This window comes from Ranitomeya imitator, chromosome 1 (genome assembly GCF_032444005.1).
Source record: "Ranitomeya imitator isolate aRanImi1 chromosome 1, aRanImi1.pri, whole genome shotgun sequence".
Classification (NCBI taxonomy): domain Eukaryota; kingdom Metazoa; phylum Chordata; class Amphibia; order Anura; family Dendrobatidae; genus Ranitomeya; species Ranitomeya imitator.
Genome location: NC_091282.1, coordinates 639,454,600 through 639,477,663, shown reverse-complemented (window position 1 = coordinate 639,477,663; position 23,064 = coordinate 639,454,600). Strand labels below are relative to the sequence as shown.

The 23,064-nt window shown below is 47.2% G+C and overlaps 1 protein-coding gene and 1 long non-coding RNA gene across 2 annotated transcripts in view; one reads left to right on the top strand and one right to left on the bottom strand.

Annotated features, from left to right (window-relative positions):
• LOC138638312 (uncharacterized) overlaps window positions 1-14,066 on the bottom strand; it is a 129,534-nt gene extending 115,468 nt beyond the window's left edge. The window contains exons 1-2 of the mRNA XM_069727531.1: window positions 14,008-14,066; window positions 12,018-12,096 (exon numbers count right to left, since the gene is read on the bottom strand). The gene's annotated coding sequence lies outside the window, so the exon portion shown is untranslated. The remainder of the gene's footprint in view (window positions 1-12,017; window positions 12,097-14,007) is intronic.
• Window positions 14,067-22,144: 8,078 nt separating this feature from the next.
• LOC138657989 (uncharacterized) lies at window positions 22,145-22,642 on the top strand. Its single transcript, XR_011317290.1, has 3 exons — window positions 22,145-22,231; window positions 22,358-22,444; window positions 22,564-22,642. It is a non-coding gene; the product is annotated as an uncharacterized lncRNA (long non-coding RNA).
• The last annotated feature ends 422 nt before the right edge of the window (window positions 22,643-23,064 follow it).

Below are 23,064 nucleotides of genomic sequence, written 5' to 3'. Positions count from 1 at the left end.
TTGACTTTTCAATGCAAAATTGACAGGAATTGAGATGGGACGCCATGTTGCGTTTGGAGAGCCACTGATGGGCCTAAACATTGAAACCCCCCACAAGTGACACCATTTTGGAAATTGGACCCCCTAAGGAACTTATCTAGATGTGTGGTGAGCACTTTGACCCACCTAGGGCTTCACAGAAGTTTATAATGCAGAGCCGTAAAAAAAAAAAAAAAAAAAAATTTTCCCACAAAAATTATTTTTTAGCCCCCAGTTTTGTATTTTCCCAAGGGTAACAGGAGAAATTGGACCCCAAAAGTGAAATGCAGACTTAGATGGAATGGTCTGCAGGCGTCATATTGCATTTGCAGAGCCCCTAATGTACCTAAACAGTAGAAACCCCCCACAAGTGACACCATTTTGGAAAGTAGACCCCCTAAGGAACTCATCTAGATGTGTTGTGAGAGCTTTGAACCCCCAAGTGTTTCACTACAGTTTATAACGCAGAGCCGTGCAAATAAAAAATATTTTTTTTCCACAAAAATTATTTTTTAGCCCCCAGTTTTGTATTTTTCCAAGGGTAATAGTTGAAATTGGACCGTAATCTTTGTTTTCCAATTTGTCCTGATTATGCTGATACCTGATATGTGGGGGAGGGGGCACCGTTTGAGCGCATGGCAGTGCTCAGAAGGGAAGGAGCGTCATTTGGAATGCAGACTTAAATGGATTGGTCTGCAGGCGCCACATTGCGTTTGCAGAGTCCCTAATGTACCTAAACAGTAAAAAAAAAACACAAGTGACCCCATATTGGAAACTAGACCCCAAGGAACTTATCTAGATGTGTTGTGAGAACTTTGAACCCCCAAGTGTTTCAATAAAGTTTATAACGCAGAGCCGTGAAAATAAAAAAAAAAATTTTCCACAAAAATTATATTTTAGTCCCCAGTTTTGTATTTTCACAGGGGTAACAGGAAAAATTGGACCCCAAAAGTTGTTCTCCAATTTGTCCTGAGTACGCTGTTACCTGATATGTGGGGGGGAACCACCGTTTGAGCGCATGGCAGAGCTCGGAAGGGAAGGAGCATCATTTGGAATGCAGACTTAAATGAATTGGTCTGCAGGTGCCACATTGCGTTTGCAGAGCCCCTAATGTACCTAAACAGTAGAAACCCCCCACAAGTGACCCCATATTGGAAACTAGACCCCCCAAGGAATTTATCTAGATGTGTTGTGAGAACTTTGAACCCCCAAGTGTTTCACTACAGTTTATAACGCAGAGCCGTAAAAATAAAAATTATTTTTTTCCCCACAAAAATTATATTTTAGCCCCCAGTTTTGTATTTTCCCAAGGGTAACAGGAGAAATTGGACTGCAGAAGTTGTTGTCCAATTTGTCCTGAGTACGGTGATACCCCATATGTGGGGGGGCACCACCGTTTGGGCGCATGGGAGGGCTCGGAAGGGAAGGAGCGCAATTTGGAATGCAGACTTAGATGGAATGGTCTGCAGGCGTCACATTGCCTTTGCAGAGCCCCTAATGTACCTAAACAGTAGAACCCCCCCACAAGTGACCCCATATTGGAAACTAGACCCCCCAAGGAACTTATCTAGATGAGTTGTGAGAACTTTGAACCCCCAATTGTTTCACTACAGTTTATAATGCAGAGCCGTGAAAATAAAAAAAAATAATTTTCCCACAAAAATTATATTTTAGCCCCCAGTTTTGTATTTTCCCAAGGGTAACAGGAGAAAGTTGTTGTCCAATTTGTCCTGAGTACGCTGATATCCCATATTGTTGGGGTAAACCCCTGTCTGGGCACACGGGAGAGCTCGGAAGGGAAGGAGCACTGTTTTACTTTTTCAATGCAGAATTGGCTGGAATTGAGATCGGACGCCATGTCGTGTTTGGAGAGCCCCTGATGTGCCTAAACAGTGGAAACCCCCCAATTATAACTGAAACCCTAATCCAAACACACCCCTAACCCTAATCCCAATGGTAACTCTAACCACAGCTTCAACCCTGACACACCCCTAACCCTAATCCCAACTTTATTCCCAACTGTAAATGTAGCCCCAACCTAACTTTAGCCCCAATCCTAAGCCTAACTTTAACCCCAACCCTATCCCTAACCCCAACCCTAACCCAACTGTAGCCTTAACCCTAGCCCCAACCGTAACCTTAGCCCTAACCCTATCCCTAACCCCAACCCTAACCCTAGCCCTAACCCTAGCCTTAACCCTTGCCCTAACCCTAATGGGAAAATGGAAATAAATTCATTTTTTAAATTTTTTAATTTTTCCTTAACTAAGGGGGTGATGAAGGGGGGTTTGATTTACTATTTATAGCGGGTTTTTTATCGGATTTTTATGATTGGCTGCCGTCACACACTGAAAGACGCTTTTTATTGCAAAAAATATTTTTTGCGTTAACACATTTTGAGAGCTATAATTTTTCTATATTTGGGTCCACAGAGTCATGTGAGGTCTTGTTTTTGGCGGGACGATTTGACGTTTTCATTGGTAACATTTTCTGGCACGTGACATTTTTTGATCGCTTTTTATTCCTCATACCTCATTTATATCATTTTTTAATGTTTTGGCGCTTTTATACGATAAAAACTATTTTATAGAAAAAATAATTATTTTCGCATCGCTTTATTCTGAGGACTATAACTTTTTTACTTTTTCACTGATGATGCTGTATGGTGGCTCGTTTTTTGCGGGACAAGATGATGTTTTCAGCAGTACCATAATTATTTATATCAGTCTTTTTGATCGCATGTTAGTCCACTTTTTGTTTGGCAGTATGAGAATAAAGCGTTGTTTTTTGCCTCGTTTGTTTTGTTTTTTTATGGTGTTCACTGAAGGGGTTAACTAGTGATATAGTTTTATAGGTGGGGTCGTTATGGACGCGGTGATGCTAAATATGTGTACTTTAATTGTTTGTTTTTTTTATTTAGATAAAGAAGTGTATTTATAGGAAGAATATATATATATATTTTTTTAGAATTTTTTAAAAAATTTTTTACACATGTGAATATTTTTTTTTACACTGTAACATTGCCCCATGGGGGGCGGGGGGGCATCATGTTATAGTGTAAGATCGCTGATCTGACACTTTGCTGTGCACTGTGTCAGATCAGCGATCTGACGTGCACTTCTCTTGGCTTCCCGGCGACTGCTCTGAGCAGTCGCAGTGAAGCCACCTCCCTGCAGGACCCGGATGCCACGGCCATCTTAGATCCGGGCCTGCTGCAGGGAGGAGAAGGTAAGAGACCCTCGCAGCAATGCGATCACATCGCGTTGCTCCGGGGGTCTCAGGGAAGCCCGCAGAGAGCCCCCGCCCTGCGCGATGCTTCCCTATACCGCCGGCACACCGCGATCATGTTTGATCGTGGTGTGCCGGGGGTTAATGTCCCGGGGGTGGTCCGTGACCGCTCCTGGCACATAGTGCCGGATGTCAGCTGCGATAGTCAGCTGACAACCGGCCGCGATCGGCCGCGCTCCCCCCGTGAGCGCGGCCGATCGCGTATGACGTACTATCTTGTCGGTGGTCATACGGGCCCACCCCACCTCGACGGCATAGTACGTCAGATGTCAGAAAGGGGTTAAGCTGTTATTTTTGATGCAAGAATAAAAGAAAAAACTTTTACGATTCAAATACCCTTAATATAGCCCGTGTATTATCCATACAAATACGATAGATGTAGGGATAAATGAGTATTATATAATTTTTGTTTGCAGTGAGCATGGAAATACATATACAAAAATTTACCATAGGAAACACCGGTGTTTCCAACACCATCCCATAACCATCAACTGCCCAAATGGTCTAGCATTATATCTTTTACGATACAGATGATCTCAAAATTCATCCAAAAGGGGGGTAGTCAAAGATATTGCGCACAATAGCAATATGTAAAGGTTCGAGATTCCAGTCTGTGTCAATGCATAGGAATGACGAACTGTATGTAAGCTGGTACATTGACCCCGAACCCCAACATATAGGGATTCTAATTAATAAGAAAGATGCCACAAGACCATATTAACACCGTGAATATGCTGACATCACAATTGGGGATAGACACATAGACTAAGATCTTACACAATCCCAAAAAGAGGGGTGGGCCAGTGTGAGAAAGAAATATTTTAATTACACCAGCTTTATCTAAAATGCATAAAAAGGTTGGCAAAACCAGCCAGATCCAAGATCATAGATCTTCATACCTAAGGATGTATTTGGTGCCAATCCAAACGGAAAGATGGATAATAACACACATTTCAAAATGGCTAAGTGTCACGGGTGTTGTGAATTCTGTGGCTGAGTTCACTTCTGTGGTCACAAGTGGTATTGCAGTCTCTGGGCTTCCTCCCTCAGGTGTTTTGGTGAGCTCGTTGGCTGCCTTGCTATTTAGCTCCACCTGAGTCTGTCTTCCTTGCTCCTTGTCAATGTTCCAGTGTTGGATCTGAGCTACTGCATCTTTCCTTGGGCCTGCTGCTCTGCTAGATAAGTGCTTCTAGTTTGTTTTCTGTTTTTTCTGTCCAGCTTGCTATTAACTTTTGCTGGAAGCTCTGAGAAGCAAAGGGGTGCACCGCCGTGCTGTTAGTTCGGCACGGTGGGTCTTTTTGCCCCTTTGCGTGGTTTTCGTTTTAGGGTTTTTTGTAGACTGCATAGTTCTCTTTGCTATCCTCGCTCTGTCTAGAATATCGGGCCTCACTTTGCTGAATCTATTTCATTCCTACGTTTGTCTTTTCATCTTGCTAACAGTCATTATATGCGGGGGGCTGCCTATTCCTTTGGGGTATTTCTCTGAGGTAAGTCAGGCTTGTATTTCTATCTTCAGGCTAGTCAGCTCCTCAGGCAGTGCCGAGTTGCATAGGTAGTGATAGGCGCAATCCACTGCTGCTTATAGTTGTGTGAGGATAGATCAGGTACTGCAGTCTACAGAGATTCCACGTCTCAGAGCTCGTCCTATTGTTTTTGGTTATTGCCAGATCACTGTATGTGCGCTGATTACTGCACGCTGTGTTGCCTGATTGCCAGCCATAACAGTACAAGGAGCCCACCAATGATTCCCAATAGAGGGAAAAAAGAAATCCTGACATCATTTTTTTTTCTTAGCTCTGTCTTCAGTCTTTTTTTTCCCCTAGACATTAGAGTGCTTCAGGACACAGCTGTGGACATGGATATTCAGGCTCTGTGCTCCTCAATGGATAATCTCGTTGTAAATGTACAAAAGATTCAAGATACTATTGATCAGAAATCGATGCTAGAACCAAGAATTCCGATTCCTGATTTGTTTTTTGGTGACAGAACTAAGTTCCTGAGCTTCAGAAATAATTGTAAGCTATTTTTGGCCTTGAAACCTCATTCTTCTGGTAATCCTATTCAACAGGTTTTGATTATTATTTCTTTTTTGCGCGGCGACCCACAGGACTGGGCGTTTTCTCTTGCACCAGGAGATTCTGCATTGAGTAATGTTGATGCATTTTTCCAGGCGCTGGGATTGCTTTACGATGAGCCTAATTCAGTGGATCAGGCTGAGAAAAATCTGCTGGCTTTATGCCAGGGTCAGGATGATGTAGAAGTATATTGTCAGAAATTTAGGAAGTGGTCAGTACTCACTCTGTGGAATGAATCTGCACTAGCGGCTTTGTTCAGAAAGGGTCTCTCTGAAGCTCTTAAGGATGTAATGGTGGGATTTCCTATGCCTGCTGGTTTGAATGAGTCTATGTCCTTGGCCATTCAGATCGGTCGTCGCTTGCGCGAGCGTAAATCTGTGCACCATCTGGCGGTATTGTCTGAGAGTAAACCTGAGCCTATGCAGTGCGACAGGACTATGACTAAAGTAGAACGGCAAGAACACAGACGTCTGAACAGACTGTGTTTCTATTGTGGTGATTCTACTCATGCTATTTCTAATTGTCCTAAACGCACTAGGCGGTTCGATAGCTCTGCCGTTATTGGTACTGTACAGTCCAAATTCCTTTTGTCCATTACCTTAATGTGCTCTTTGTCATCGTATTCTGTCATGGCGTTTGTGGATTCAGGCGCTGCCCTGAATCTGATGGATTTGGATTATGCTAAACGTTGTGGATTTTTCTTGGAGCCTTTGCGGTGTCCTATTCCGTTGAGAGGAATTGATGCTACACCTTTGGCCAAGAATAAGCCTCAGTACTGGGCCCAGCTGACCATGTGCATGGCTCCTGCACATCAGGAAGTTATTCGCTTTCTGGTACTGCATAATTTGCATGATGTGGTCGTGTTGGGGTTGCCATGGCTACAAACCCATAATCCAGTATTGGATTGGAACTCTATGTCGGTAACCAGCTGGGGTTGTCAGGGAGTACATGGTGATGTTCCATTTTTGTCTATTTCGTCATCCATTCCTTCTGACATCCCAGAGTTCTTGTCGGACTTTCAGGATGTATTTGAAGAGTCCAAGTCTGATGCCCTACCTCCGCATAGGAATTGTGATTGTGCTATCGATTTGATTCCTGGTAGTAAATTCCCTAAGGGTCGTTTATTTAATTTGTCCGTACCTGAACACACCGCTATGCGCAGTTATGTGAAGGAGTCCCTGGAGAAGGGACATATTCGCCCATCGTCGTCACCTTTGGGAGCAGGGTTCTTTTTTGTAGCCAAGAAGGATGGTTCGCTAAGACCGTGTATTGATTACCGCCTTCTTAATAAGATCACTGTTAAATTTCAGTATCCCTTGCCATTGATTTCTGACTTGTTTGCTCGGATTAAGGGGGCTAGTTGGTTTACTAAGATTGATCTTCGTGGTGCGTATAATCTGGTGAGAATCAGGCAGGGAGATGAATGGAAAACGGCATTTAATACGCCCGAGGGTCATTTTGAGTATCTGGTGATGCCGTTCGGACTTGCCAATGCTCCATCTGTTTTTCAGTCTTTTATGCATGACATTTTCCGTGAGTATCTGGATAAATTCTTGATTGTTTACTTGGATGACATTTTGATCTTCTCAGATGATTGGGAGTCTCATGTGAAGCAAGTCAGAATGGTTTTCCAGGTACTGCGTGCTAATTCCTTGTTCGTGAAGGGATCAAAGTGTCTCTTCGGTGTGCAGAAAGTTTCATTTTTGGGGTTCATCTTTTCCCCTTCTACTATCGAGATGGATCCGGTTAAGGTTCAGGCCATCCAGGATTGGACTCAGCTGACATCTCTAAAAAGTCTGCAGAAATTCCTGGGCTTTGCTAATTTTTATCGTCGCTTCATCTGTAATTTTTCTAGCATTGCCAGACCATTGACCGATTTGACCAAGAAGGGTGCTGATTTGGTTAATTGGTCTTCTGCTGCCGTGGAAGCTTTTCAGGAGTTGAAGCGTCGTTTTTGCTGTGCCTCTGTGTTGTGTCAACCTGATGTTTCTCTTCCGTTCCAGGTCGAGGTTGATGCTTCTGAGATTGGTGCAGGGGCGGTTTTGTCACAGAGAGGTTCTGGTTGCTCAGTGTTCAAACCATGTGCTTTCTTTTCCAGGAAATTTTCTGCTGCTGAGCGTAATTATGATGTGGGCAACCGAGAGTTGCTGGCCATGAAGTGGGCATTCGAGGAGTGGCGTCATTGGCTTGAGGGTGCTAAGCATCGCGTGGTGGTTTTGACTGATCATAAGAACCTTACTTATCTTGAGTCTGCCAAGCGCTTGAATCCTAGACAGGCCCGTTGGTCGTTATTTTTTGCTCGTTTTGATTTTGGGATTTCATACCTTCCGGGCTCTAAAGATGTGAAGGCGGATGCTCTGTCTAGGAGTTTTGTGCCCGACTCTCCGGGGTTATCTGAGCCGGCGAGTATCCTCAAGGAAGGAGTCATTGTGTCTGCCATCTCCCCTGATTTGCGGAGAGTGTTGCAGAAATTTCAGGCTAATAAACCTGATCGTTGTCCGGCCGAGAAACTGTTCGTCCCTGATAGGTGGACTAGTAAAGTTATCTCTGAACTTCATTGTTCGGTGCTGGCCGGTCATCCAGGAATCTTTGGTACCAGGGAGTTGGTTGCTAGATCCTTCTGGTGGCCATCTCTGTCACGGGATGTGCGTGCTTTTGTGCAGTCCTGTGGAATTTGTGCTAGGGCTAAGCCCTGCTGTTCACGTGCCAGTGGGTTGCTTTTGCCCTTGCCGGTCCCGAAGAGGCCTTGGACACATATTTCGATGGATTTCATTTCTGACCTTCCCGTTTCTCAAAAAATGTCGGTCATTTGGGTGGTCTGTGATCGCTTTTCTAAAATGGTCCATCTGGTGCCCTTGGTTAAATTGCCTTCCTCCTCTGATTTGGTGCCTTTGTTCTTCCAGCATGTGGTTCGTTTACATGGCATTCCTGAGAATATTGTTTCTGACAGAGGTTCCCAGTTTGTCTCGAGGTTCTGGTGAGCCTTTTGTGGTAGGATGGGCATTGACCTATCTTTCTCCTCGGCCTTCCATCCTCAGACTAATGGCCAGACCGAACGAACCAATCAGACCTTGGAAACATATCTGAGATGTTTTGTTTCCGCTGACCAGGATGATTGGGTGTCATTTTTGCCGTTGGCTGAGTTCGCCCTTAATAATCGGGCCAGCTCGGCTACCTTAGTCTCTCCATTTTTCTGCAATTCTGGGTTCCATCCTCGTTTCTCTTCAGGACAGGTTGAGTCTTCGGACTGTCCTGGTGTGGATTCTGTGGTGGACAGGTTGCAGCAGATCTGGACTCAGGTAGTGGACAATTTGACCTTGTCCCAGGAGAAGGCTCAGCTTTTCGCTAATCGCAGACGCCGTGTGGGACCCCGACTTCGTGTTGGGGATCTGGTTTGGTTATCTTCTCGTCATATTCCTATGAAGGTTTCCTCTCCTAAATTTAGACCTCGTTTTATTGGTCCGTATAGGATTTCTGAGATTCTCAATCCGGTGTCTTTTCGTCTGACCCTCCCAGACTCCTTTTCCATACATAATGTATTCCATAGGTCGTTGTTGAGGAGATACGTGGCACCTATGGTTCCATCTGTGGAGCCTCCTGCCCCTGTTTTGGTGGAGGGGGAATTGGAGTATATTGTGGAGAAGATTTTGGATTCTCGTGTCTCTAGACGGAAACTCCAGTATCTGGTCAAATGGAAGGGTTATGCTCAGGAAGATAATTCCTGGGTTTTTGCCTCTGATGTCCATGCCCCAGATCTTGTTCGTGCCTTTCATGTGGCTCATCCTGGTCGGCCTGGGGGTTCTGGTGAGGGTTCGGTGACCCCTCCTCAAGGGGGGGGGTACTGTTGTGAATTCTGTGGCTGAGTTCACTTCTGTGGTCACAAGTGGTATTGCAGTCTCTGGGCTTCCTCCCTCAGGTGTTTTGGTGAGCTCGTTGGCTGCCTTGCTATTTAGCTCCACCTGAGTCTGTCTTCCTTGCTCCTTGTCAATGTTCCAGTGTTGGATCTGAGCTACTGCATCTTTCCTTGGGCCTGCTGCTCTGCTAGATAAGTGCTTCTAGTTTGTTTTCTGTTTTTTCTGTCCAGCTTGCTATTAACTTTTGCTGGAAGCTCTGAGAAGCAAAGGGGTGCACCGCCGTGCTGTTAGTTCGGCACGGTGGGTCTTTTTGCCCCTTTGCGTGGTTTTCGTTTTAGGGTTTTTTGTAGACTGCATAGTTCTCTTTGCTATCCTCGCTCTGTCTAGAATATCGGGCCTCACTTTGCTGAATCTATTTCATTCCTACGTTTGTCTTTTCATCTTGCTAACAGTCATTATATGTGGGGGGCTGCCTATTCCTTTGGGGTATTTCTCTGAGGTAAGTCAGGCTTGTATTTCTATCTTCAGGCTAGTCAGCTCCTCAGGCAGTGCCGAGTTGCATAGGTAGTGATAGGCGCAATCCACTGCTGCTTATAGTTGTGTGAGGATAGATCAGGTACTGCAGTCTACAGAGATTCCACGTCTCAGAGCTCGTCCTATTGTTTTTGGTTATTGCCAGATCTCTGTATGTGCGCTGATTACTGCACGCTGTGTTGCCTGATTGCCAGCCATAACACACGGGGTCCTTCTCAGGTATCACACAGTCAACAGAGCTAGAGTATAGTAAACAATTCCAAGACCTTTATTTAGGCAAAGATACGAAAGGTCCATATATAATCCACCACAGAAAGGATAAAATATTCCAGAATTCGAATGCAGTTCAGTAAGAAGACAAAAGCCCTGGGAGATGAGAGTCCAACAATCCAGCAGAGGATAACAGTCCATAAATACTTCTTTCTCTCTCAGGCACTGTCTTCACATCATGGTTCCACACAGGACTGACTATGTGTCACCTACCTGATATTTACAAGTCCCTCTCCTCATTCACAGATTAGGGGGGTGGGTCGCAGGGGCTCATTGTTTCAACAAGCTAGTTCAATATGTCATTAGCATATTAGCAAACAACATTATTCACTGACCCTGTGGAGCGATAACAGCACAGGACTGTGGGCGGAATATCAGATGGCAAATAACAACTCATCCTACAAGAGAACACCATGATGATCAGTAAAATATAAATATACACAAAATGATACTCACATAACATATCCCACCATCACACTAAGCATGAGCTATATACAAAGGTCTATGATTGTACAGTATTTGGTGCCAAACTATACAGACGCCCCAAAGAAAAGGAGGGGCAGGAATAAGCAGGGCTAGATGGAAGCCCCCCATGACTGTGCTTGGACATGGGCTTGTATATTTTCAAAAATGGTGCTGGGTCAAAATGATTGGGTGATAGGAGGTGTGGGAGAGGTTGTTAGTGGGAGGCGTGGGGCTATATCAGGGAAAAGTGCAGGAAAAGGAAAAGTGCGGATTAAGCGGTGAAGGAATTTGAAGGAAATTCCGGACAGTTAAACGGGTTTGGTGTTCTGGCATTTTGGTTACAGGCTCTGGTCGGGGTGTTTACCCTGGGAGCTGGTGGTGGTTAATTGTTCCCAATATGGGAATTATGGTGCCCTCGAGCTGGTGGTACGGCTGAGGGTAAGTTGAGGTGTTTGAGTTATGTTTTTTGGTTTTGCCAAAATATTTTTAAGCCAAACTTTCCCTGTGTGGCTCCAAGAACCCTCCCCTCGAATTTTTGCATAAATTATGCTAATGTTTAAATAAAATGTTTTGTTTTGTTTGTTAATAAACTGGCCACTGTGGCCATAATTATCCAAAATAAGTTTTGTGTTACGTTTTTATTTGTAGTTATGGTGTTTGTTTACTCGGTGGTGGGTGGTGTTTTTGGGTAAGAAGGGAGCCATATTGGCCATACACGGTCATGTATGTATGTAGCAGTGCTCTCATGAAAAGAGACCAAGTGTAAGTTGCTAAAATCAATCAGCTGAAGAGAAATAGTCCCCTAAAGTTGCTTATAGACACCCATGAAGAGTAACTCTTCATTCAGACCAGACGGTGAGAGGCTCTGTAGGTCGTCGATCCATTTTGACTCGCATCTCAATAGCTTGGGAGTAATGTTCCCTCCTCTGATGTTAGTATCAACAGTTTCTAAACCCATGATCTTCAATCCTTTGATACTGCTTCCATGTGCATCCAGGAAGTGTGCGGCCAATGAAGAGACTGTTTTGCCTCTCTCTCCATCAGTCCTGGCAGTGGAAATGTTGGACAAATGCTGTTGGCTCCTCCTCCTCAATTCTTGGGTGGTTTGACCCACATATAGTTTTGAACAGTCACAGATGAGTAAATATACCAAATTCCTTGACCTGCAATTGAAATAGCATTTAGGTCTGATAGGGAAAGGTAAAGTGGTAACTGTGAAACCATCTTGTGAGATCATGAATTGACATACATTGCACTTTCCACAGGGGTAGGTGCCAAAAATCTTATTACCTCTTCCAATATTGACTTTAGGTCTATGATAGTGGCTGTGGCACCATTGGTCCTTCAGATTTTGAGCTCTCCTAACCACTATTTTAGGGGTCTGGGAGATGCAAGAAGACAGTTTGGGTTCGCTTAATAGAATGTTCCAATTTTTGGACAAAATTGTATGGACATCCATCCATTGATTATTAAATGTTGTGACTAAGGAATGGGATCTATTGGAATCACGAACCTGTTTCTTTAGCAAATTGGACCGTTCCGTTCCATTCGCGTGTTGGAAAGCCCTTGAGACCACTTTCTTAGGATATTTCCTGTTGGAGAATCGGGTAGTTAGATCTTTAGCCAGAGAGTGAAAATCCTCATCAGAGCTGCAGTTTCTACGGAGTCTTAGGGTACCGTCACACAGTGCAATTTTGATCGCTACGACGGCACGATTCGTGACGTTCGAGCGATATAGTTATGATATCGCAGTGTGTGACACGCTCCTGCGATCAGGGACCCCGCTGAGAATCGTACGTCGTAGCAGATCGTTTGAAACTTTCTTTCGTCGTCTAGTGTCCCGCTGTGGCGGCATGATCGCATGGTGTAACAAAGGTGTGCACGATATTGTATATGATGTAATGGGTGGAGGAGCTGGCTACGTAGGAGCGCCAAATTCTCCACCTCCTGTGTGCTGATTGGGCGGTACAATACTGTGCGCACATTCGACAGACAAAGGACTATTGTTCCCAGCGGATAAAACCAGAGCTGTCGAGCGCTCTATTCATTTCTCTCTGGAGCACGTGCTGGAAACAGAACTCCTAAATTCGCTGGATTCCCTGGACTTTTATAACTACTATAACTACAGACTTTTACCGCAAGAGGTATGTATAAAAGAGGTATGTATAACACTACAGCGTAGCAGATGTTGCGCTTCAACGGGGATAAACGCTGGAGCGTGGTCGATTGTTCCTTTATGGAGAGTAGGGTAGGCCAGAGAACCTCAGGTACACAGCTGTAGCGTGGCCCAATTAATTAATCCTTTTACAGATCGAGCTGTAGCATGGTTGACTGCCCCGTTTATGCCAGTAGTAACATATATAGTTATTAGATCAATGGTCAAAACATTGTTTTGTAAGCACGTGTATTTATTGTACGTTTGTTTTCTTTTTAGGAAGTATGCTCACTTCCGATGAGAGTTCTGTCGTTGCTGCTGCCCTGGTGTTTGAGGCAGCACGTCTCCAAGAGGAGAGACGTCCTAAACGAAAACGTCGCATGTGGACCCGGAGCTGGCTGCAGAAAAGATCCACATTGTCACACATGGGTCTCATAAGAGAGTTACGTGATAATAACCCTCATGATTTCCGAAACTACCTTAGGATGTCAGAGGAATCCTTCAAGATAATACTGTCTGCTGTTACGCCACTCATACAAAGGCGTGATACGCCGATGCGTGCAACCGTGCCCGTGGATGAAAGGTTGGCGGTGACACTGCGGTTCCTGGCTACAGGAAGGTCTCTTCAGGATTTGCAGTTTTCCGCAGCTGTTTCCAGACCTTTCCTGAGCGTTTTGATTCCGGAGACATGCGAGGCCATTGTGCAGAGCTTAAGGCATTATATCGAGGTACTACTATTTTTTTTGGGCTGCTGTGTTATGTCGATATATTATACTAGCTATTTAACCCGTTCTACGCCCTGGTGGCGCGCATTTCTATTGGTATATGTTCTCCATCCTATCATGTGCTGCTCCCATCCTGCGCCCCCATTCTGACATGTGCTGCTGCGATCCTGCGCCTCCATTCTGACATGTGCTGCTACCATTTTGCGGCTCCATTCTGATATGTGCTGCTCCAACCCTGCGCCACCCTTCTTTTATTTGCTGCTCCCAACGTTATTTTATTGATTATATTATTTCGATATATTGTTTAGCACCCCCTCTCAGTCAGTGAAGCCATCTGATAAAATGGCTGCCTGCATACTCAGGGTTGTTGGGAAGCGCTCGCTGTTTTTGTCACTTACGTATGGTAGCTTCTGGGGAGAAGGCCGCCGACCCGGAGAAAGATGAGTGGCGGAAGGGAGGTGTTGAGGGTGGTGTTGGGGTGCGAGGCTGCCTGGTCTCAAAAGATGTTGGAGGCGTGGTAGGGCGCCTGCTCCTTAATGCGCCTATAATGTATACAATATTTCCGCTACTCTCTTATGTCACCTATGCAGTAATAAAATAGCAATGAATGATGGTACACTTACGTGAGGTCCCGGGCTGTGGGCTGCCGCTGGTGGCGGACGAAGGAGAGCTGGTCTCAATGGCAGGTGCCTGTTGCCGACGCCTTCTCTCTACACATAAATGAAAAAAACCCAATGGTTAGACATTCCTATACTGTATGTTCAAAACCAAGTGCAGGGGGCGTGGCTTGCACGGGCTAGGGAGCAGACCTGTGCCTGGGTAGCTCCTGCTAAAACCCGTATAATTAGCTACTAATAGCTTACTTTTGGGGACAAAACTCCACCTAAACCTGTCTAAAGCTACCAAGAACAGAACAGAACGCTTGCAGAGCCTCCTTAGCGATGGTAATTACTAAAAAAGGACATCTAAGCTCCAGCTGCGGCCTCCCTGCAGGCCCGCACACTCAGAAGCCCAGAAACTCACATCCAATTAAGCCCTCAGGCTTCAACCCGGACCCAAACAATGGGGGATCACCAGGGAGACCCGCTGTGGCACCCGCACTCAAAACCGCGGCTTCCAGAACTGCCGCTACTCAGCCCGGAGCTACCTCCGTTCATAGGCCTGAAGCAGCGTCCTTTCCTAGGACATCGGAGCCGAGGTACGGAGAAGAAGCCTTAACCCCGCCCTCGACTCCGCCTACATTGAATACCAAATCTGCGGCCGAGATAAAAAAAAAATGGCGGCGTCACGGCGAAAATACCGGGGAGACCTACCCAAAGACCTCCACAAGCGGTGAGCCCCTTCCGGAGACACTCAGGATCCGGCACCCAGCTTTCCAGAGCTGGCACAGTGGCAGGGACCTCACCGCGAGCCGCGACGCTGCTCACACCGGCAGGGACAAGAGGTAAGCGAGACGCCGCAGCCCCGCCCATAACCCCGCCTACCGCTCGCGGCGATCCGGCTCCAATGACAAGAAGACCCACTGCGGCTTCGGTCCCTCCACCCGCGCTCGCCGCCCCGGAGTCCCCGAAGCCTCTGGCCGCTACCACACAGCTGGGAGCGGCCGCGGGGAGAGGGCACAGAGCCGCGGTTCCATGCAAACAGGTGGGACAGAAGCATGGAGTGAACGCCGAGGCTCTGCCCACCACTCCGCCCACGGCCGGCCGCAAAAATACGCTGGGAGCCAGAGACAGTGTCTCGGCTCCAATAAACACATCAGCCCGGTCCGCAGTACTAAGAGACACAGAATCTTTAACCACTCACTTGCTGGATGAGACTGAGAATGGGCGCAAAGGGACACAGGGGAGATCACCTGGACGGGGGAGAAGTAGACAGGACGAGACTCCTCCCCCAACTCCGCCCACTGACCACAGCTACCCAGCTTTCCACAACACCAAAAATGAAAGTGTAACTCATACATTAAGGCACGATGCCCCTCCATTTACTCCACAGACCAGACCACACTCACAGACAAAACCTCAATTTCACTGTGAGCAACTAGACCAAGAGAGGGAAGACTTCACACTAAATACACCATGTCCACTAATTGGTTCAACGGTGACAACAACAACCAAAAAACCTCTTCTCAAAAGAGACTTTGACCAAGTACTGGAACAACTCCGTGAAATGCTAAGGGAAGCTTTTGTGGAACAACGTATGGACTTCAAACAACTTTTCTCCTTTAAATCACCCATCACAGACCCAGAGGGTTCAGAGACTGCGACTGAGTCTTATGTAAGAGACGCACTGTCATCTATAGCAGAGAGCATCGGCTCCTACTCATCGGCCTCCTCCTCTTGTTCCTCCCAAAGTGACTGCACATCACCCATTCGCGACGCATTCCTACCATCTGAATGTCTATCCGACACCAGCGAAGAGGATCCTTCATACAGGAGCACGGATCTCACATACTCGGCCAGATCAAGGTCTCCCTCTATACTGGAAACTAAAATTGACACTCTTCAAAAAGACTTAGACACCCTAAAAAGTAACATAGCGAACCTCGAGGACCACAGAAGGAGAAATAATGTAAAAATAAGAGGAGTCCCTGAATCTATTAAACCGCCACAGCTAAAGAACTATATTCTCAAAATGATCCACAAATTCATTCCTGAGGCCAATGAACCGAACATTATCGAAAAAGCCTTTCGAATCAAAAGACCTGCGTTTCTCCCACAGGGCGTACCAAGAGACATCATCGTCTCCTTCTTTCCAGTATGGATCAGGAGCAAACTATTTGATCTCCCCTCCGACAAGATCTTCCAGCTTTCTTCATTTGGTCAACTTTCGTTCTTCAGGGACTTATCCAGAGCCACCCTGAAAAAACGCAGAGACTTTGCACACATTACACAAGAACTACGAAGGGCACACTTTTCATACTCATGGTCCCCCTCCTCCACTCTCACAATAAAACTTTTGTCGGGTAGTGTCCATATTACAAACCCAGTGGAAGGCCTATCCTTTCTACAACACCACGGCCTAAGCCCTCCGTGAATGTCCAGCCAACATGTCCTTAAACCTGCCAAAGCTCACAATATTTCTGAATAAAATGTAGTCTACCCTTCATACTTCTTCTCCTACCTACACAACACTGTTACATCCAATAGGAGTCTTAATTCCCAACGATCAGCCTTAATCATGAGCCAAATATTCTTCCGCCCACATAGTCACAGGTTCATCTTAGATGTTCCCTGTTATAAAACAATACACACCATACAAAAAGCAAATTCACATTAGGCTTTCATACTCTAATGTCTACCAGTTAACCACTACAATATCAATTACTTACTTAACGACATAACAAACGTCTATGGCTTAATGTATGTGTATACAATGCTTGTTAAGGTACCGTCACACTTAGCGACGCTGCAGCGATACCGACAACGATCCGGATCGCTGCAGCGTCGCTGTTTGGTCGCTGGAGAGCTGTCACACAGACCGCTCTCCAGCGACCAACGATGCCGGTAACCAGGGTAAACATCGGGTAACTAAGCGCAGGGCCGCGCTTAGTAACCCGATGTTTACCCTGGTTACCATCCTAAAAGTAAAAAAAACAAACAGTACATACTTACCTACAGCCGTCTGTCCTCCAGCGCTGTGCTCTGCTCTCCTCCTGTACTGTCTGTGAGCCGGAAAGCAGAGCGGTGACGTCACCGCTCTGCTTTCCGGCTGACCGACGCTCATAGCCAGAGCAGGAGGAGAGCAGAGCACAGCGCTGGAGGACAGACAGCTGTAGGTAAGTATGTAGTGTTTGTTTTTTTTACTTTTAGGATGGTAACCAGGGTAAACATCGGGTTACTAAGCGCGGCCCTGCGCTTAGTTACCCGATGTTTACCCTGGTTACCAGCGAAGACATCGCTGAATCGGTGTCACACACGCCGATTCAGCGATGTCTGCGGGGAGTCCAGCGACGAAATAAAGTTCTGGACTTTCTTCCCCGACCAGCGACATCACAGCAGGGGCCTGATCGCTGCTGCCTGTCACACTGGACGATATCGCTAGCGAGGACGCTGCAACGTCACGGATCGCTAGCGATATCGTCTAGTGTGACGGTACCTTAATTCTACTGTGTTTATTTTACTCAACTGTACGATTGCCTATTTCTCCCCCTATGTCAGGGGGATGTTCCTTTCCTATCTTCATTCCCTCCCCCCCCCCCCTCCTTCCCCTCTTCCCCTCCCCCTCTTACCCTTACCTGTTAAAGTTAAAACCCAATAAATATTTTGAAAGCAAAACCAAGTGCAGAGCAAACGGAATCATTGCAACCAATACGGTTCCTGCTTTAATTTGTCCAAAAATTTTAAGGGAATGAACGCTGTGTTCTGATTGGGTTTTGCAGCAGCATTTGGACAAGTTGTTACAGAGAAGCTTGTCTTTTAGATGTGTAGTACAGTTTGTGCTCCATATTGTGTGCTCCGTACGATGTGTACGTCGTACTGTGTGCGGCACGGTGTGTACGTCATAGTGTGTGCGGCGCTGTGTGTGCTCCGTATTGTGTGCGGCACGGTGTGTATGCCGTAGTACTAGAAGCGCATCACGGCTGCGCGCGTCTACTGATTACCTGCCATTATTTCCCCTCCGGGCAGTGCGCGCAGGATAATGTATACAATATTTACGCTACACTGTTATGTCACCTATGCTGTAATTAGATTAATATGAGTGATGGTACACTTACGTGAGGTCCCGGGCTGTGGGCTGCTGCTGTTGGTGGACGAAGGAGATCTGGCGGCAATGGCAGGTGTGTGTTGCCGGCGCCTTCTCTCTACACATAAATGAAAGAAACACAATGTTTTTAAAACAAAGAACAGGGATTCCAGAGCCCAAAAAAAAAAAAAAAAAATATTGCGCGCAGGGTTGCCAACCTCCTCCTAAAAGCGTGCATCGCCCAATTCCCCCATACTGGTACTTGCCTCGCCTTGTCTCCGCACGCAACTCAGCCAGAAGGTGTGGATTTTTGTGGCGGAGGTCGGCCCATTTCTTCCGCAGCTGCTGCGCACTGCGGCGGACGCCAAACCTCCTATCCAGCATTTGCACAATGCGACGCAGCACCTCCTGCTTCTGTAGGTTCGGGTGGGCTGGGCGAGTCTCCTGGCACTCATAACCCAGGGCATCCATGTGATGGACAAAAAACCGGAGCTCGGTCTGCCCCAGAGGTGCAGATCTTTGTCTTCCAGCCATTTTAGGTGAAAAGACGCTATAAAGCACCGCCTAACCACGCCCAGAGGAGGTCCTTAACTATGCAGTTCTCCCGCGCGATCCGCATCGCTATAGCGTTGCCGTTTATGGACAGCGTCACATTTGTGATGGCTGAGCGGTACGGAAGGAACACACATAGTAAATGCCGTTCGAAGGATGTAGATATAACGCCGGAGCGGCACGTAATGTGCGCTCGTGGTATATGACAGCGTGATGACGTTACAGCGTTCCTGCGTGCCTGCGCTACCTTGCTTTGCTTCCCTGACATCCTGAAAATGGCTGCCAGGCGATGTGATCCTCCTATGGGCATCCCAGAGCTAAAGTTCCTGATTAGCACTATGGATGGGATGCAGTACGAAACCACAGGGCTGGTGCTGCACCGCAACCAGCACAAGGATGAAGTCGTGCGTGTGGTGTCTGAGGGCCTCAGGAAGCAGTTTGGGATAACCAGAAGTAAGGCCCAGATTGTGAAGAAATGGGGCGATCTGAAGTCCAAAAGCCCAGCGCGCCTGCAGGAGCTTCGCCGCGAGATCCGCAGAGGTGAGTACGCAGGTACCCAAAAGTATTGCACGCCGAAGGGTTAATTGGGTGTGTATGTGGTGTGTATGTGGCACAGCTATGGCGCAGTATGAACGGTGCCGAGCAATATGTGGCCCAGCTATGGGGCAATAATGAACGGTGCAGAGCACTATGTGGCCCTGCTATGGTGCAATAATGAACGGTGCAGAGCACTATGTGGCCCTGCTATGGTGCAATAATGAACGGTGCAGAGCACTATGTGGCCCTGCTATGGTGCAATAATGAATGGTGCAGAGCACTATGTGGCCCTGCTATGGTGCAATAATGAACGGTGCAGAGCACTATGTGGCCCTGCTATGGTGCAATAATGAACGGTGCAGAGCACTATGTGGCCCTGCTATGGTGCAATAATGAATGGTGCAGAGCACTATGTGGCCCTGCTATGGTGCAATAATGAATGGTGCAGAGCACTATGTGGCCCTGCTATGGTGCAATAATGAATGGTGCAGAGCACTATGTGGCCCTGCTATGGTGCAATAATGAATGGTGCAGAGCACTATGTGGCCCTGCTATGGTGCAATAATGAATGGTGTAGAGCACTATGTGGCCCTGCTATGGTGCAATAATGAATGGTGCAGAGCACTATGTGGCCCTGCTATGGTGCAATAATGAATGGTGCAGAGCACTATGTGGCCCTGCTATGGTGCAATAATGAATGGTGCAGAGCACTATGTGGCCCTGCTATGGTGCAATAATGAATGGTGCAGAGCACTATGTGGCCCTGCTATGGTTCAATAATGAATGGTGCAGAGCACTATGTGACCCTGCTATGGTGCAATAATGAATGGTGCAGAGCACTATGTGGCCCTGCTATGGTGCAATAATGAACGGTGCAGAGCACTATGTGGCCCTGCTATGGTGCAATAATGAATGGTGCAGAGCACTATGTGGCCCTGCTATGGTGCAATAATGAATGGTGCAGAGCACTATGTGGCCCTGCTATGGTGCAATAATGAATGGTGCAGAGCACTATGTGACCCTGCTATGGTGCAATAATAAATGGTGCAGAGCACTATGTGGCCCTGCTATGGTGCAATAATGAACGGCGCAGAGCACTATGTGGCCCTGCTATGGTGCAATAATGAATGGTGCAGAGCACTATGTGGCCCTGCTATGGTGCAATAATGAATGGTGCAGAGCACTATGTGGCCCTGCTATGGTGCAATAATGAATGGTGCAGAGCACTATGTGGCCCTGCTATGGTTCAATAATGAACGGCGCAGAGCACTATGTGGCCCTGCTATGGTGCAATAATGAATGGTGCAGAGCACTATGTGGCCCTGCTATGGTGCAATAATGAACGGTGCAGAGCACTATGTGGCCCTGCTATGGTGCAATAATGAATGGTGCAGAGCACTATGTGGCCCTGCTATGGTGCAATAATGAATGGTGCAGAGCACTATGTGACCCTGCTATGGTGCAATAATAAATGGTGCAGAGCACTATGTGGCCCTGCTATGGTGCAATAATGAATGGTGCAGAGCACTATGTGGCCCTGCTATGGTGCAATAATGAACGGTGCAGAGCACTATGTGGCCCTGCTATGGTGCAATAATGAATGGTGCAGAGCACTATGTGGCCCTGCTATGGTGCAATAATGAACGGTGCAGAGCACTATGTGGCCCTGCTATGGTGCAATAATGAATGGTGCAGAGCACTATGTGGCCCTGCTATGGTGCAATAATGAATGGTGCAGAGCACTATGTGGCCCTGCTATGGTGCAATAATGAATGGTGCAGAGCACTATGTGACCCTGCTATGGTGCAATAATAAATGGTGCAGAGCACTATGTGGCCCTGCTATGGTGCAATAATGAACGGCGCAGAGCACTATGTGGCCCTGCTATGGTGCAATAATGAACGGCGCAGAGCACTATGTGGCCCTGCTATGGTGCAATAATGAACGGTGCAGAGCACTATGTGGCCCTGCTATGGTGCAATAATGAATGGTGTAGAGCACTATGTGGCCCTGCTATGGTTCAATAATGAATGGTGCAGAGCACTATGTGACCCTGCTATGGTGCAATAATGAATGGTGCAGAGCACTATGTGACCCTGCTATGGTGCAATAATGAACGGTGCAGAGCACTATGTGGCCCTGCTATGGTGCAATAATGAACGGTGCAGAGCACTATGTGGCCCTGCTATGGTGCAATAATGAACGGTGCAGAGCACTATGTGGCCCTGCTATGGTGCAATAATGAACGGTGCAGAGCACTATGTGGGCCAGCTATGGAGCAGTATGAACGGTGCAGAGCACTATGTGTCCCAGCTATGGTGCAATATCACTGTTGCCATATCTGCTGATCGAACTTTATTTTTTCCTTCACAGAGGCAAAGACACAGCGCCGCCGCCACGAGGCATCCCACACCGCCTCAGATATAGCTGTGCCCTCCGGGTCAACGGCTCAACAACCTAGTATGTTCCCACAATAATGTGATTAGGATTTGGTTGCAGGTCCCCTCTTCCCCCCCACCTGCAGTCACTGTTGCCGTTTATGTTAAAAAAAATTTTTTTTTTTCCTTTCACAGAGGCAAAGACACAGCGCCGCCGTCGACAGTACGAGGCCTTTAACACGGACTCTGATCCAGAGTTGCCCTCCGTGCCTCCAGATCCTAGTAGGTTCCCACAATAATGTGATTTTGATTTGGTTGCAGGTCCTCTCTTCCAACCCCCACCCCCCCACCCCCGCAGTCACTGTTGCCATATCTGCAGACAGAACTTTATTTTTTCCTTCACAGAGGCAAAGACACAGCGCCGCCGCCACGAGGCATCCCACACCGCCTCAGATATAGCTGTGCCCTCCGAGTCAACGGCTCAACAACCTAGTAGGTTCCCACAATAATGTGATTAGGATTTGGTTGCAGGTCCCCTCTTCCCCCCCCCCCCCCACCTGCAGTCACTGTTGCGATTTATGTTAAAAAAAAAAATTTTTTCCCTTCACAGAGGCAAAGACACAGCACCGCCGTCGACAGTACGAGGCCTTTAACACGGACTCTGATCCAGAGTTGCCCTCCGTGCCTCCAGATCCTAGTAGGCTCCCACAATAATGTGATTTTGATTTGGTTGCAGGTCCCCTCTTTCAGAAATCCCCCCACCCCCACCCCCGCAGTCACTGTTGCCATATCTGCAGACCGAACATTATTTTTTCCTTCACAGAGGCAAAGACACAGCGCCGCAGCCACGAGGCTTCCCACCCCGCCTCAGATGTCCGTGTGCCCTCTGGGTCAACACCTCCAGATCCTAGTAGGTTCCCACAATAATGTGATTTTGATTTGGTTGCAGGTCCTCTCATCCAACACCCCCCCACCCCCGCAGTCACTGTTGCCATATCTGCAGACCGAACATTATTTTTTCATTCACAGAGGCAAAGACACAGCGCCGCAGCCACGAGGCTTCCCACCCCGCCTCAGATGTCCGTGTGCCCTCCGGGTCAACGCCTCCAGATCCTAGTAGGTTCCCACAATAATGTGATTAGGATTTGGTGGCAGGTCCCCTCTTCCCCCCCCCAACTTCGGTCACTGTTGCCATTTATGTTAAAAAAAAAATTTTTTATTCCCTTCACAGAGGCAAAGACACAGCGCCGCCGTCGACAGTACGAGGTCTTTAACACGGACTCTGATCCAGAGTTGCCCTCTGTGCCTCCAGATCCTAGTAGGTTCCCACAATAATGTGATTTTGATTTGGTTGCAGGTCCCCTCTTCCAACCCCCCCCACCCCCGCAGTCACTGTTGCCATATCTGCAGACCGAACTTTATTTTTTCCTTCACAGAGGCAAAGACACAGCGCCGCAGCCACGAAGCTTCCCACCCCGCCTCAGATGTCCGTGTGCCCTCTGGGTCAACGCCTCCAGATCCTAGTAGGTT